Raw genomic sequence first — 17,710 nt, 5'->3', positions numbered from 1 at the left:
TATAATATATATTATTAATTATTATATCTATATAATAATATAATTTTAATAGTTTTTGTTATTATATTCATATATATTTTTTTTTATAATAATTGCAATGCAGAATATTATATTTTCCGTAACCACATACACACAACACACACACACACACACACCAACACACACACAACACAAAACACACACACACACCCCACAACACCACAAAACACACACACCCAACAAATATATATTATAATTATAATTTTATATATATATAAATATATAATATATATAATATATAATAATAAGGTACAATATATTTTTTTATAAGGTAATATATTAACATTATGGATTATATTTAATATTTATATATATAATATAATAATATAAAATAATAATTAATTTTATATATACTAATTTTATTGGTCATTAAAATATACAACACAATAATGGTGTTGTGTGTTTTTTGTGGTGGTGTTGGGTGGTAAATTATACTAATGTCCCCCGGTTATCTATTTACTCCGTAAATGTAATCACACCCACCACAACAACTCAACACATATAACATTTTTATGTTTTAATATCTTAAACACAATACACATCACACCACACCACAACACACACACACACCCCACACACACACCACCACACACCAACACAATAACACACACACACCACACACACAACACATATAATTATATTATAATTAATTATTATATTTATATATATAATATATATTATAATATATATTATAAGTTAAATATTAATATATGTGGGTTGGGTTGGTGTTGTGTTGTTGGTGTGGGTGTGGTGTGGGTGTTGTGGGTTGGGGTTGTGGGTGTTGGTGTGTTTGGTTGGTGTTGTGTGGTTGTGGGTGGGGGTTTGTTTTGTTGGGGGTGTGGTGTTTGTTGTGGTGTGGGTTTTGGTGGTGGTTTGTTGGGGGGGTTTTTATATTTAATATCCAGAGTATTTTACATATTTTTTTTTATTATATATAATTATTAATAGTATATTATATATATATATAATAATATATATATTTATTTTATAGTATAATTATTTTATAACACACCCTAATATCCATACGTGTAACAATATTAATATATATATTATATATTAAGATATATATATAATTATTATAATATGTTTTTTTATATATTATGATAATAATGTATATATAGTACCCCATAACAAAAAAATATTATAATAATTATATTATATATAAATATATATATTTATAAAATACAAACCAGATATTACATATAGAAATATTTATCTACTTTGTTTGTATAATGCAAAACACACACACACACCCCACACACAACGTAAAGCAACACCCACACACCCACACACACACACACACACAAACAACACCACACACAACAAAAACCACCCACCACAACACGGACAACAAACACACAATATATAAAAATATATATATATTATAATATTATATATATTATTTTTATATATTATTATAATACCACCCGTTAGTGATTATATGTGTGGTAAATAATTAATATATAATATATTTATATATCATAATAATTAAATATAATAATATATATATATTAAAAATTAATGGTTAATATATGGATGTATATATAAACACACACACCACAACAACACACACGAACAACAACCAAACAACCACACACACACAACAACAACCCCCACAACACACACACAACACACAAATAATATATAAATGTATGTTGGTTTGTGTTGTGGTGGGGGGTGTGTTGGTGTGTTTGGGTGTGTTGTTGTGTGTGTGTGGTTGGGGTTGTGTTGGTTTGGTGTGTCGTTGGTGGGTGGTGTTGTGGTTGTTGTGTTGGGGGTGGTGGTATTGTTGTGGGGTTTTGTGTGTGCGTGGTGGGTGGTTGTATTTTTCCACACATATTTTAATTTTATGCATACAGAATTATAACTTTCGTACACACACACACAACACACAACACAACAAACACACAACCACACCACACCCACACACACACCACCACAACACAAACACAACATAATATTATATGATAATATATATATATATATTATATATATAATATGGTTTGGTAATATAAAAAATTTAATAATATATTATATATAAATTTTATAATATATTTAATATATTTCAATAGATAAAAATGTGTTGGTGTGTGGTGGGGTTGTGTGGTGGGGGGTGGGGTGGTGTGTGTGTGTGTGTGGGTTTGTGTTGTGTGTGTTGTGGTTGTGTGGTGGGTGGGGGTGGGGTGGTGTGGTGGTGTTGTTTGGGTGTGTGTGTGGTGTTTGGTGTGTGTGGCGTAATATATAATTACATAATTGGAAATATATTATAAGTTATAATATATGTTTAATTATATATATATATATATATTATAATTTAAATTATAATATATATCATATAAAAGTAAATATATATATATAATTAAAATATAAGATAGTAAAAATATATATTTAATATAAGTATATATATTATATATAGATATATATATTATATATATTAATAATATATATTAATATTATATATATAATTTATATATCAACATATATCACAAAGATATGTGGGGGTGTGTATGTGTACCTGGGTGTGTGTTTTTTTTTTTTATATATTATCAATCTATTAATATTTCGTATGTAATCAAACACACCAGACCTCACATACAAATAATGTTATACACACACACAACACAACCACACATAACATATTGCCATATAATATATATATATATATATATTATAATTAAATAATTATATATTTATTCTATCTAATATATTATATATATATGATTATTTATGTGTTTGTTGTGGGGGTGGTGTGTGGGTTTGTGGTGTGTGTTGGGGTGTTTTGTGGTTTGGTTGTTTTTGGTTGTGTGTGGTTGGTGTTGTGGTTGTGTTGGTGTGTGTATTTTGGTGGGGTGTGGGTTGGTTGGTGGGTTTGTGTGTGTGTGTTTGGGGTGGGGTGGTTGGGTGTGGGTGGTGGTTGGGTGTTTTGTGTTGTGTGGGTGTGGTGTTTTTGGGGGTTGTTGGTGGTTGTTTGGTTGGGGGGGGGGTGTTGTTTGGTGTAAAAAAATGGTTGTGGGTTTGTTGTATGGTTGTTGTTGTATGTCATATTATGTAAGAGGAAATATATATGAATTAATTATTATTTATTAGATATTATTGAATTATATAATGTTTATTTTTATATTTTTATATATATTTTTTTTTTATAGCATACAGATTTTTTAAAAAAATGGGGTTATTTTCGTACACAAGCCACACCACACACACACGCAACACACAACAACCACACCCACAAACACACACCACCACCACACAACACAACACAAAACACACGCAACCAAGATATTAGTATTATATTTATAATATATATATAATTATTATATATATTAATATATATATAATTAGTATGTAAAAATATATGTATCATTTTATATATTTATATATATATATAATATAATAAACTTATCTATATTATTATTTAAAATATATAATACATATATATTTTATAATATTATATATTATTTATATACATATAATACACCCCACACCACCAACCACCACAACACCAACCACCAACACCACACACACCACACATATATTATAATATTTATATAATATTATTATATATTATAATTATTATAATATATGTATATTATATATATTTATATATAACATTTAACACACACACCACACCAACACACACACCACATACCACATTTTTTTTTTATATGTTATAAAGACATGGTATAATATATATAATATTATAAAATATATATTATTATATAATATTTATTATAATATTAATAGAATATATATAATATTCTTATAAAGATAGAATAGAAGATAAATAAGATTTTTTTTAGAAATAGATAGAAATACATATATTAATATATATAATATTATATATATTTATAATTATATTATATATATATATATTATATAATAGAATATATATAGATTATATATATATGAACTGACGGGGATTGCTCCCCTAAGTGGTTTAGAACCCTGGACCCCCTCTCCATGGGTCCCCCCCGAGTTTTTCCATTTTTTTCCCCCGCTCCGCGGTCCACGTCCCCCCCCCCGTAAAAAAATGCCCTGGGCGCTTTTCCTGACGAATGGCCCTTCGGAGCCCCGATTTTTTCACGCCGGAAAAGAAAACAACATAATCCGCCCTTGAAAAATTCCAAACGCAAGGCCCGTCGTAGGTGGGAAAGTTTTAAACTTTTGCCGCGGGGTAATTAAGGAAATGGCCACCCCAAAATCCAAGGCACGGGTGAGAGTTTTTGTCCCCAAATAACCCTTCTAAATAATTGAAATTGAGAGACGCCCCGATTTTTTTTTTACTTGTAGTAACAATATAATAAATATATATATTAATATATATTATAAAGATCTATATAATATATTATATATTAATATAATAATATATTTATAATAAATATTAATATATGTGGGGGGGGTGGTGTTTGGTGTGTGGGGGGGGGTGGTGTGGGTGGGGGTGTTGTTTGGGTGGTGGGGGGTGTGGTGGTGGTGGTTGTGGGTGGTGTGGTGTTGGTTTGTTTGGTGGTTGGTTTGTTTTTGTGTGGGTGGCCCGTGGTGGGGGTGGGTTGTGGGTAAACAACAAAATTATATTACATTTCACATTGGTTAATGTAATGTATGGGTAAAATATGGTTTATGGTTTTATTTTTACTAATAACACCGATTATTAACACCATACACACAACACACCCACACAAACACACCACAACCCCACACCAAAAAAAACCACACAACATCACAAAACCAACACACACACTAATCCAAACAGACACACACCCACATAAACAACCAAACACACCCCACACACAATATAATTATATATTGTGTGTGGGTTTTTGGGTTGGGGGTGGGTTAAAAAATATACTTATATTATTGTTGTTATAATTTAACATATAAGAATTTTTTTTTTTATTATATCACATCATCTCAAGGGGCTAACAGCCGCACCTGGAGCCAAAAATGGCCCCGGCAAATCCCCACCCTTCGCCTTTTCCAGCCCCACGATTTTTTGTTTCCCTCGGAGGCGAGGTCCATCCCAGCAAGCCAACACGGCCCCCCCCCATCCTCTAATGTTCCTCGCGACAGGGTCCCCCTCCCGTCGAGCTTGGCCCAAAGGCTTAATTGATCCCTCCTTGGGTCCGTCCCCCACAGGTCCCTCCCCCCCCCAACCCATGGTGTTTTTTCACCCCCTCCGCAAGAAAGGCTACCCTGATTTGGGCAAGGGTCCCCGGTCCCGAAAAGGGAGACGGCTAGGTTCCCATATAGCCCTCACAATATCAACAAAACGAATATATAATATAATACATATATATATAATATATATATATATAATATATATATAATAACATATATTTAGATATATATGTGTATATATATAATACATATAATAATTATTTTGTGTTTGTGTGTGTAGGTATATATATATATATATATATATATATATAATATATATATATAATATATATATATATAATTGTGCATGTGTTCTGTATATATTTTATTAGTCTATCTCTTCACCTCTCTGTCTATCTATTTTTTCTGTCTATCTATCTATCTATCTATATATATATATATATGTCTGTGCATATATATATACATATATATATTTGTAAATATATACATAGATATCTATATATCTGTCTACCTCTCTATCTATCTACCTATATGTCAATCTATATGTATTATTTATGTAGATGTTTTTTTTTTTTTTTTTTTTTTTTAAGTGCCCTGTCCCACAAGGACGTTGGCGATCATGGATTTCCATGATTTTCTTGGCAATTTAGAGCGGTGGTTTGCCGTTGCCTTCCGCCCGGTGTTTTTATCGAGTTATCATCTCTATTTACCCGGTTCTGCGACCGGCACTGACTTGGGCTGGCTTGCTCACCCAGTGGCTAGGTAGGCAATCGAGGTGAAGTTCATTGCCCAAGGGAACAACGCGCCGGCCGGTGACTCGAACCCTCGAACTCAGATTGCCGTCGTGACAGTCTTGAGTCCGATGCTCTAACCACTCGGCCACCGCGACCTACAGATATATGTATATATATGTATATTTATCTATATATGCATATTTATATATATATATGTATATATATACATATATATATGCATATATACATATATATATATATGCATATATGTATATGTATATATATATACATATATATATACATATATATCATCATCATCATCAAGGGGCTAACGCCGACGGGGGCGCATGGCCGCATCCACCCTTCGCTTCCAGCCACGAGGATCCCTCGAGGCGAGTCTCCAGGCAGGCACACGGCCCATCTCTAATTCCTCGCGACAGGTCTCGTCGAGCTGCCCAAGCCATGATCTAGGACGTCCCACAGGTCTCCTCCACCCAGGGTTGTCTCGCAGAGAGACAACCTGATGGGCAGGGTCGTCCATAGGGAGGCCAGCTAGGTGGCCATATAGCCTGAGTTGGCGATCCCGGATTATGCAAGTAACAGGTCCCATGCCAGTCTCACGGTGTAACCGCCGGTTGGACACGTGGTCCTGCAAACTGTATCCCATGATCCGGCGAAGGGACTTGTTACAAAAGGCATCAAGGCGAGACTCCAAGGCACTGGATAGCGTCCAGGTTTCGCTTCCATAGAGCAAAACTGGAAGTATCAAGGCCTTGAAGACACGCAGCTTGGTCCTTCTGCATAGGTACCGACATCTCCAAACGCTCTTGTTGATCGAGTTCGGGCTCCTGTTGCCAAACCAATCCGTTCTGATTTTGGTCTGACAACCCAGAGATATGGACTAGTACCAAGGTATGTAAAACTTTCTGTAATTTCAAGCCCTCCCGAAAGCGGGGATCGATGAACGGGTTCCCCTAAAGCCCCCAAAAAGCCCCTGAATCTTGGTCGGGGCCCAGGGACCTCTGGGCCAAAGGATTCACCTCATTGCTAAATGCATCAAAGGGGAAAAGGCCCCCCCCCCCGGGGGGGGAAACCAAGGTCCAAAGTCAAGGTTGAGACCTTAAATTGCCTAGTGTTGCTCCGCCTGATTTGGCTAGTGCTCGCCCATTACCAGTCCTAAATGTTAAAAAAGTGGTTGGGTGAAAGGGGACACACCTTCCTCACCCCTGAATTAAGGGGGAAGAATTTCACTACCCCCCCACACTTTACAGCATTTCCCAGAAAGGGGCCAAAAGGGCAATAATCTGTGTGGGAAATTCCCCTGAGCCCAGGATCTCCATAACGTTTTCCCCCCGAGCCCCGACAAACGCCTTCTTGGTCGATGTGGGCTGCGAAAACCCACGCCGAACTACCGGCGTTCCAAAATTTACCGAAACGCTAGTATACGGTCTATTGTGACTTCCCGGGGTAAATCCAACTGCTCCGGGGCTCTAGCCTCAGTAGGTGGTTGCGGATCCTTTAGAAGAAGGGGCGAGAACCTTCCCGGTAGCGAGCATGTAATGCCGCGGTAGTTGCTACGCCCATATATATATATATATATTTTAAATATAATATATATATATATAATATATTATATTTTGGTGTATGTTTGTGCATTTTTATATCTATATCATCTGTCTTTTATAGTTATCTATCATCATCTATCTATTCAAAATTTTATAATTATATATTTTAAATATATTATTAATATATAAAAAATAATAATATACATCCACATCATTTTTTTATCATTATATATCTATTTACTTTTTATATGTATGTTTTAAAATTAAAGTAAAATATAAAAAACTATACAAATTTTTTTTGATTTTATATAATATAAGGTAAGAGTTTTAGAGAGAGGGGGGGGGGGGGAGCGAGAGAGAGAGAGAGAGGAAGAGAGAGAAAAGAAAAGAGATGGGGTGGGATGGGAAAAGAGAGGGAAAAAGAAAGAGAAGAAGGGGGGAAGGAGGAGACGAGAAAAGAAAGGGGGAGAGAGAGGAGGATGAGAGAGAGAGAAGGAGAGAGAGAGGAAGAGAGGGGAAAAAGGGGAAGGAAGAGAGAGGAAGGAGGAGAAGTGGAGAAGGGGAGAAGGTGGATTTAGGGTGGGGGAAAAAAGAGGGGAGGGGAGAGAGAGAGAGAGAGGGAGGTGGAGGGGAGGTGAGAGAGAGAAGGAGAAAAAAGAGGGGGGAGGGGAAGGAGAGAAGAAAAAGGGACCGGACAGAAAAACGGCCGGGGGAGGAAGAGAAGAGAGAAAAAAAAAAAAAAAAAAAAGGGGGGGGGGGGAGAGAGGAGAGAGAAAGAGAGGAGAAAAAGGGAGATGAGAGAAGGAGAAGAGGGAGAGAGAGAGAGAGAGACAGACAGACAGACAGACAGGCAGACAGACAGACAGACCGACAGACAGACAGACTGACTGAGACAGAGTGAGAGAGGGAGAGACTGAGACAGAGTGAGAGAGAGAGAGAGAGAGAGAGAACTAATTTGAGAGTCTGAGAGAGCGAAAGCGATATATATATATATATATATATATATATATATATATATATATATATTTATTATTTATATATATATATATATATATGTGTGTGTGTGTGTGTGTGTGGGCTTGTAATTTTTATATATATACACCTCTCTCTATCTCTCTCTCTTTTTCTAATTCTTCTCTTCTCTCTCTCTCTCTCTCTTTCTTTCTCTCCCTCTCTCTCTCCCTCTCTCTCTTTCTCGCTCTCTCTCTCTTTCTCTCCCTCTCTCTCTCCTCTCTCTTTCTCGATTCATCTAACTACAAATCTACGAAAATCGAAATATTTGAATTAAATTTCATCCTCCCGCAAAATTTACTAAAAGCTAGACAGCGTGTCGCCAATGAATTATTAATTGTTGATAAAATGCTTTGTTATTGTCATTATTATTAATATTAATATTATTGTTGTCGTTATTATTTTTATCATTATTATTATTATTATTATTATTATTATTATTATTATTATTATTATTATTGTTATTACTTTCATTAATATTATTATTACTTTCGCTATTATTATAATTTTTATCATTCTCACCATTATTGTTATCATTATTGTATTTGTTATTATTATTATTACTATTATCATTATCATTGTTATTATCATTACTATTATCGTTATTATCATTTGTGTTATTAGAATTATCATTATAAAATATCAATTACTAATATCATTATTATAATTTATTTTAATTATTCGTCGACTTGTTTGACACAGGACCGTCGCCTCGTTGTTTTGCTTTTGCAAATTCTTTGGAATTTACTCGGAGTTTCAAATCTATTGAGCAGCGAGTAAGCTTTTATTTCTTCTGGATGATCAATGACAAATAATAGCGCAATCATTACATATGACCTTCTCTTGGAAAGTATAATATCAGTGGAAATGCGAAATGCTGACGTGACTTGCATTTAATGACTAACTGGGCCGCGGTCCTTCTTTTGGTTGCGTCATATTACTTATGATTAATTCTCTTCACTATTATCAACCCTCCTCATCCTCATCCTCATCCCCCATCCTACCTCATTTCCCGTTCATCTTATCGCATAATTATCAGCTACCACACTAACATTGCTATCATCTCATCATGCATGACATAATTACCATCATCCTGCCATCACCATCCGTCCATCACCATCAGCGTCGTCATCCCATTATAATCCCTAGATTAGATTGAGCTTTCATTGTCATCACCGTCATCACCATCATCATAAACACCATCATTATCACCATACTCACCATCGCCCGATCATTCATCACCATATCATCATAACAATATTTCCACTCACCTCAACTTCAGTATCATAATCCCCTTCACCATTATCATCAATCACACCATCTCTGTCACTATCCCCATTACCAACCTCATCATCACCTCATAATCATCATTAACACTCTATTCATCATCATCATCACCATAATCATCATCATTGTCACTTACACACCATCCATCATCACCATCATAATCATCACTAGCACTCTATTTCTCATCACATCACCAATGACATCATTTCGCCTACACACTATCATCATCACCATCATATCATTCACTAATCACGTCTTATTCATCAGAATCACATATCATCATTAGGTTAACCGACGTGGGGGGGGGGGTAGCGATGACATAGGTAGTTTAGCTGTTTAAAGATTACCGTCCAGATTTAGTTAATAATATGTCTCAGGCAAATAAGTTGATACCTTTTAGCATTTTATTTTAAAGGGTTATATCGTTTTTATAAAAAACTCGATGTCGAAGCAAAAACAACCAAAAAAACAAAACGTTTTCAGTCCGTATTAAAACCGTAAAAAACTGTGGTGTTGATTGTTGTTTTCACTTTGATTTGATCTTGTGAATAAACAAAGATTCCGGATTAAAAGGAACATATATATATATTATATAAAATAATATAAATAAAAAAATATATTTTTTAAATTTATTATTTATTGTAATATATATGTTGTGTTGTGTGTGTGTGTGCGGGTGGTGTGGTGGTTGTTGTGGTGTGGGTGTGTTGTGTGTATGTGGTGTGGTGGAAATGCATAAAATTTTGTCGGGCATGGGAAATAGTTGCTTTTGGTGTGGGTTCTGCAGATTGGGCTGAAATACAGGATATAAGGGAAGACGATAATCCCTTTTCCCCTGGGGTACTCCACTTCTGAGGTGGATGGGGTCCTGGTGGGCTCCCAGGCTATTGGGGAGTCCGGGTCCACCCGAAGCACAGAAAAGGCGGTGAAGTGTGTGGGCAGGTTGTTTGTTGTTTGTATTTAGACCGTCATGCCATCCTTACCAAGGCCTTCGTATATTTAAATTCTTTGTGTGTGCTTATATGTATATTTATATATGTTATGATTTTTTATTTATTTATTAAAAGATATTTATTTATAAATATATTTTATATATGAATATAAAAATATTATACATAAACTATCATATACATATGCACACAACAAACACAAAAAATTATAAATGTAAATATATACAAAATATCTATAGCATATATACATTGCATATTTCATTGTAAATATATAAATACTTTAATATGTAATATCATACAATATAATTTTTAAAAATATGTAAATATATATCATTAACAATATGTAATTCCGATGTTTTTGAAACTTAGCCCTCTTTTCAATAAACTAGTTTTTGTAGGGGGTTAAACCCTATTTTCTTCTAACATAGGGAAAAACCCGTGACTTTGGCCAAAAGAAAGGGTCTCGCCAAAACCCTTTAAATTTAAAGACGGGGCCTGCCCCTGCCTCCTCTTTCCCTTGAGAGATTAATCTCCCGAAGCGACTGAACGGGGCCGGGGGTAAAGTTTAAAAACCCTTTTCGTCGGCGACTGCACTTTTATGTTCATAGGCTGTTTTTATTTAGTATAATAAAAACATTCTTTAAAAAACTCTCCTGAAGCGTAATGAAAAATTGTATCTTAACGTCTGAAGGTACAAAGCATCACCACCCAAATGATAAAAAATGTTTTCATGTGTAAAAAACTAAGAACTGGACACCAGGAAAATGGCGTTACGGAAAATTGCGGATTAACTGTTAAAGCAAAACCAAATCCTAGCCAATGAAAACTTCTATAAATGCTTATTTCATTCGGGGGCCCATTGTGTCTTTTGTTGTCATTTGTCATTATGGTTCCCCATTTTGTCATTCTTCTTTGCCATGTTATTTGGTTACTGAAATTTTAGGTTGTCATACTTTCGGGGTCCCCTTTCGTTATTCCGGTTGTCATGCCCTTTTTGTTCCCAAAATTTATTGTCATAATTTTATGGTTCCATATTGCCATTCTGGTTCCCCCTTGTCATTCATTCTTGAAATTCTGATCGCTTTTTCATTTTGGTTGCCAATTGCCATTCTGGTTTCATGTTGCCATTCAGTTGCCACATTGTCATTCTGGTTGTTATTTTTTACTCGGGTTTGCCATATTGTCTTGGTATTCTTCTTTTTCCCGGGTTCCATTTTGTGTTTTTTTTCCTTTTTGACTCTCGCATGAAAAACCTTGTATTAGGCAGCTTTTTTTTATTACTGTTTTGTTTGTATTTTGTGATCTTGATTATTATTTAACATGATGACTAATCAGTTAAAAGGGAATTAATTTAAAAATTATAATTATTTTGTTTATTTTAAACTGAATCGTTTAAAATTTCATCAACTGAAATTACGAAAATTGGGTTGATTGATGAATCCCTTTTGTTTCCTTTAACAATAAAATTTGCTTGTTAATTTTATTACGGATATAGTCTAATCCTCCATTCGCAGTGATTTTGATCCCCCCGGGCAAAATTCCCCTCTTTAATCCCAATTTTTAAGGAAAGGGGAAAATGATAAGCGAAAAATTTTTTTTATCATCTTTTATTGTTTATTTTACAATTTATAAAAATTTTTTTATTATTTGTTTTTTATTCATTCATAATTTAAATTTTTTTTTTGTTCTGTTTTTATTCATTTACCATTTTCTGATTGTATTCATTATTTATTTATATTTCTATCTTTTTATTTTGTATTTTTATTTGGAAATTGTTGTTGTTTTTTACTTTTTATACTATTGTATTCTATTTATTCATTCTTTTATTACTGAATTTCCCTTTTTTTACTGTTTCTTTTTCTTACTACCGTGTTTATTTTTCATTATATATTTCTAGTTTTTTTTGAATCAATTCTCAATTATTATTTTCGCCCCTTCCACTTATTTTTTAAATTTTTTTTTTATGTTTCTCAAAATTCTTCACTTTCTTTTTTTTTTCCCTTTTTTCGAAATTCTTAATTTTATCGTTTTCATGTTTTTTTTTCTTACATTAATATATATATAATTTAATATATATATATAATAAAAATTTTATATATAATATATATATATATTTATTCCATTTCCCTTGTTCTTATATTATTCAACTTATTTTTTCTTCTTATTATTATTTTTAATTTTATTCTCTTTTTATTTTTCCCTTTTTTTTCGTCGTTTCTTCCCTTTTCTTTTTCTTCTTTTCTCATCTTCCCTTATTGCTTCGTCTTTTTTGGATCGCTTCTTCCCTTTTCGTCTTCTTCTTTTTTTTTGCCTCATTTTTTCCCTTTATTACTTTTTTTTTATTGGGAGGGCTTTTTCCCTTCTTCTTTTTCCTTCCGAGTCTCCACTACCCCTTCGAGCACGTCGTCTTTCCGCCAAATTTGCAAAGACCCCCGCTGGAGCCCAAAGGGGGGCCCCTCCTTCCTCGTCGACCTTATTTCCTCCTCCTCCTTGGAATTTCTATTGGTCACCCTCTATGTGGGGCGGAGCTTAGTGCCATTTGGGGGGTGGCTGGGGGAAGAGGGGCCCGAGGGGGGGAGCCTCGTGCTGTTGGGGGTGTCCAGCTGGAGGGGGGCAGGGGCAGAGGAACACATACACTCACACACATACCACACAATATGAAAAAAATAACATATATTACATATCATATATATTGTGTTTGGTATGATTATATATATAACTTTATACTTGATAGATAAAATAAAAAACTCATCCTACACTCCCATTTTATATGAAGAAATTCGTAGATAAACAGATAGGGTGATATTTTTTCATAATATGTATGTGTGTTATAGTACAGTTGTGTAAAAATTTTATGTATTATCTATCTATCTTCTTCTATCTTATTATAATATATATAAAATTTATATTTTAAAAAATTATCTTATATTTTATAATATAAAATATTTATTTATTTATTTTTTATTTTATATTTTCAGTGTTTTGTGTTATAAATATTATATTTGTATAATTTATATATCCGTTAGTAATTGGGTATCTACCCACCCTTTCCTACCTGCACTTCTATCTCCTTACCTACGTATCACCCACTTTATCTACTACCTACCCCCTACCACGTTCGTCTATCTATCAACCTACCCATTTTCTTGCTATCAGCCTTCTCACCGGCCCCCCTATCTATTTGTGTATCTACCTGCCCGTATCTTGGTTGGTTTAATACGTTGGTTTCATTTCGTTTTTTTAATTACGTTAGGGTAATTTGAAAGGTTTAAATTTTGGTTAGTTTTTCGTTTCGTTTCGTATATTTGGTTGGTTGGTTTTGTTTTATATAATTGGGGGGGTTGGGCCTTGTTTAAAAGGGTTTGATGAAAGTTTGGTGGGATAGATTTGTTATTTTTTTGTTGCATAGGTTTCGTTGGGTTTGGATACGTTAGGTTATTAAGGTTATATTATTTTTGTTAGTTTTGATTTGGTTGGGTAGGTTAGGGTTTTTTTATCTTCGGTTGTATTAATTAGATGGTTTAGGTATTTTGCCTGTTATGTTTATGTTGGGTTAGGTTTTAACAGATTTGGTTTATTTTGGTATGTTTTGTTATATTTTAAAGTTAGTTTAGGGGTTGTTAGGTTTGGTTTCGTTAAGTTAATTTATTTTTTTTAGAGAGGTTTATTTTGTTTATTGTGTTAGTTAGATTAATTTCGTTAGGTTAAATTTTATCTAATTAAAGGTTGTATGGTTAGTTGGTTTAGTATATTTTTTGGGGTTGTGGTTTTTTTTTGTTAGTTTAAGTAAGATGGGTTTTAGTTTCCTTGATAAGTTAATTAATTCGTTTTTGGGTTTTGTTTTTGGGGATGAAGATTTTCCTAGAAATTTTTTACCTTTCTTCAAAAAGCTTAGGTTGTTTTGGGCTAGTTTTGCTTAATTTGTTCGTTTTCGGGTTTAATTTGGTTTTAGTTAGGCAAGGTTATTAATTATTTTAGGCTATCAGGTTAGGGGTTGTTATATACTTAAAAAGGTTAGGGGTTTGGGTTTGGGTTAAATTTAATTAAATTTTGGTTAAGTTGATTAGTTTAGTTTTTGTTTTTTTTTTTAGGTTGGGTTTTTTGTTTTACTTAGGATTTAGGTATCGGGTTGGGTTTGATTAAAGGGAAATTGGGTTTTTGTTTTTGGGGAAGGGGACTTAACATAATTAACCTAACGTAACTATACCTAATTTAACCAAATCTAATTGCTCTAACTAAACTTATTAATTAAATAAACCCAAAAAAAAAAAAACGAAATAACCTAACCTAACCTAAAATATCCAACTTAACTAAAACTACACCCAAACGAACCTAAAACGTAATTAAAATTTCTTCGTCGTTGGGGGTATAATTGTATAATAATTTTTTTTTTTTATAGTTATATATAATGGTTGTTATATATAATTATATAAAATAATAAATTTATATATATTAAAATTTTTGTGTGTTGTGTGTGTTGTGTGTGTTGTGAAAAATTTTTTTATATATATAACACAAACCCATATATATTATATATATATATATAAAATTATATATTTAAAAATATATAATATAATATGTGTTTTTTAAAATATATATATTTATATATATTATATATTAATATTAAATAATTTTATTTAATTTTTTATTAATATATATATATTTATAATTTATATATATATTTAAATTTTTAATTATAGTTTATATATTATAATTTAATATATATAATTTATTATAATAAATATTATATAAATTTATATCTATTAATAATTAATTTTAAAATATATAAAATATAATATATTATATATTTTTTAATTTAATTTTATATTTAAATTATTTTATAAAAAAAAATATTTTAATTTTTATTAATAAAAAAAATATATTATACAATTTCACAACCCCCCCCCCCTCCCAAAAACCCACCCCCCCCACACCCAACCCCCCCAAACACCCCCCCTATATTTTATTCATTATAATATATTTTTATTTTATATACTTTAAAAATTTATATATATAAAAAAATATTTTTTATATATATTTTATATATTAATAACAATATATCAAATAATATTTTCAATACACATTATTAAAAATTATAAAACATTACTTATATTATCATATTATTGAATTATTTTATCAAACATTATTCAATTTATTATTTTCAAAATTTTGGGGCCCCCTTAAAAATAATATTTTTAAACTATCTAATAAATTAAAAAAAAATGAATATAAAAAACAATAAAAACTAAAAAATAAATTTTTTATAATAAATTATTTATTATTTTTAAATTAATATCGTTTTAATTTTTATTACTTTTATAAAAATTATTTTTACAATTATAATACTAGTAAAAACAATAATAATGATAATAAAAAGACAATAATAATATTAATAACAATATTATAAAAAATTAGTATTATTATTATATACTTATTATTATTATTTTTTGTTATTATTACAGTTATAATATATTTTTAGGCAATAATAAATAATTAACAAAAAATAATAAATAACAATAACTAATATAAAATAATGATAATAATAATAACATAAAAAATAATAATAATAATAATCTAATATAATTATAATATATATATATATTAATAATAATCAATGTTATCCAATTCTCTTTATTCTCACTTTTATCATCATTATTGCATGATTAATAATTCTGGTAATTATTATCACTATTACCCTAATAATTGCCAAATCATCAATGAAAGGAAAAAGGTCATTTTGGCAGATACTCTCTAAAGCTTATTTCGCTAGATTTTGCCGCTTTTTTTTGACTTTTTGGGATTTTTTTTTTTTACCTTTTTATTATATATGGACACAAATTTCCCCTTATTATCATCATTATTATCATGATTATATTTTAAATATTATATATATATATTATATATATATATATATATAAATATATAATTTTATTATATATATATATATATATATATATATATTATATAATATAATATATAATATTATATATATATAGTGTGGTGTTGTGTGTGTGTGTTGTGTTTTTGGTGTTGTGTGTTGTGTGTGTGTTTCGTGTGCGTGTTCGTGTGTGTGTGTTGTATGTGTGTGGTGTGTTGTGTTTGTTTATGTGTTTTGTTTTTATTTTTGTGTGTGTGTGTGTGTGTGTGTGTGTGTGGGTTGTTTGTGTTGTGTGTGTGTTTATATATATATATATATTTTAAAATATATATATTTTATATATATTTTAAAATAATGTATATAAAATTAATATATATTAATATATAATACAATAAAACACACACACCACACACACCACACACACACACACACACCACCACACCACAAATATATATTATATAAAATATATATATATATATATATATATTTTAATATATATTATATATTATTTTCTAATATATATAATAAAAATATATATATATTTAAAATATAAAATATATATATTATTATGTATGTTGTACAACACACACTTTATTATATTATATATATTTTATATTAAATATATATATTATATATCTCTATATATATATATATAATTCATATATTAATAATTTTATATACATATATATATTTTAAAAAATATTCTACTATATATATACATATATTATTTTATTATATTATTTATATATCTATTTATAAAATATATTTATATTATATTACACTACACATACACACACACGTAACACACATACACACACCACACAACACACACAACCCACACACATACCACATGCACACATACACACACACTCACACACACACACACAACACCCCCCCACCAAACACAACACACACACACCCACACACACACACATAATATATATAATATATATATATATTATATATATATATACATATATATATTAATATATATATATACATATAATTCACAAAATATATAAATATATATATAAATTTTATAAATAATATATTAGATATATAATAATATTACATAATAATATAAAAAATAATATATATTTTAAAAATTATATATTATATATAATATATATA

The sequence above is a fragment of the Penaeus monodon genome, chromosome 16, assembly GCF_015228065.2.
Source record: "Penaeus monodon isolate SGIC_2016 chromosome 16, NSTDA_Pmon_1, whole genome shotgun sequence".
Classification (NCBI taxonomy): Eukaryota; Metazoa; Arthropoda; class Malacostraca; order Decapoda; family Penaeidae; genus Penaeus; species Penaeus monodon.
This window is presented reverse-complemented; position numbering follows the sequence as displayed.